The sequence below is a fragment of the Triticum dicoccoides genome, chromosome 7B (assembly GCF_002162155.2).
Source record: "Triticum dicoccoides isolate Atlit2015 ecotype Zavitan chromosome 7B, WEW_v2.0, whole genome shotgun sequence".
NCBI lineage: Eukaryota > Viridiplantae > Streptophyta > Magnoliopsida > Poales > Poaceae > Triticum > Triticum dicoccoides.
Genome location: NC_041393.1, coordinates 401,209,521 through 401,211,108, shown reverse-complemented (window position 1 = coordinate 401,211,108; position 1,588 = coordinate 401,209,521).

The window sequence follows — 1,588 nt, the reverse complement described above, 5'->3', positions numbered from 1 at the left end:
CCACCCACACTTCCCAACACCGAAGGAGTAGGGTGACACCTCAATCTTGATACTAATCTATCGACTGGCTTCTCTCTCAAACACACACACACTACCCGACACCGAAGGAGTAGGGTGGCACCTCGATCTTGATAGTAATCTATCTACTCCTCTTTCAGACACACACACATACACACACTCGATAGTTGTGCCTCTGTGCCTACCGCGCACACTCTCGATACGTCTTTCTCTCCCTCCCCCTCCCCCCACCGCAACAATGACAGTAGAAGGGTGACAACTCGATCTGATCGTAATCTATCAATTGGTTTCTCTCTCAAACATTGTGTCTCTTTGCCTTGCTCAGTAGCCCCCTCGATATGTAGACTTCTCGCACGCGCACAGCTGTAGTGACGATGACGCTGAACCCAGTGTGCCTTGTTTTTACCGGCCTCATGTGATAGTTTTCACCCTGTTTTCTGTTAATTAACAAGGAGACCTTTTCTTTGTTACTACTAGTGAATCTGAAATCATTCGGGGCAGACATAAAATATATCACTTCAACCCAATTATCGCAGTAACTATTTTAAAAGAAACTAGCTAGATGCCCGTGCGTTGCACAGAACATCAAGATGCAATTGTATGAGTAGTTTATCTTGTGAGAGAAAAGGATGAATGAGGGAAGGCCTTATTTGCGAACGTGGAGAGGGGTGTGGGTATATTTTTGCAAAATTGCCATAGTTTCCTTCCTATACGTTAGATATAAATCCGATGGCCTATATTGCAGGATGACACGCACACCATCATCACCAACTCTGTTTTCTACTCCCTCCGTTCCTAAATACTCCCTCCGTCCGAAAATACTTGTCATCAAAATGGATAAAAAGAGATGTATCTAAAACTAAAATACGTCTAGATACATTTCCTTTTATCCATTTTGATGACAAGTATTTCCAGACGGAGGGAGTATTTGTCTTTTTAGAGATTTCAACAAGTGACTACATATGGAGCGAAATGAGTGAATCTACACTCTAAAATATGTCTACATACACATCCGTATGTGGTAGTCCATTTGAAATCTGAAAAAGACAAATATTTAGGAACGGATGGAGTATAAGAGTATACATGGAGATATATCTCCAGCATGGTCTACAACAAAAATGTGCTGGACTGGTTAGCGTCGAATGCTCGCAACGCGATGACATGAGTTTGAATTATGTCTTTAACTTTAGATTTTTATATTATATATTACTTATTTAATATATACTTCTTTCGCTACTGTACTGACAGTGGAACCCACATAATACTTAGAATACAAGATTAAGGATGGACTTTTTTTAACTTTCTGTACGAAGCTATAGCCACCCTGCAAGTCACGTGCACACTGTACATGCAATTAACTTTTTATAGAGGGACAATCATACACACAATTAACTCAAATGGATTGGATGTCACTCTATTATTTCCAGCATAATAACATCTCCAACGACAGCCGACAAATTTCCTCCCGCTTCCTTCCGCGGAGGACGACATCAAACGCCAGCGGCATACATTTTCACAACTCCAACCAACCAGATAAATTCGTGCAAACACAGACTGATTTCATATAAGC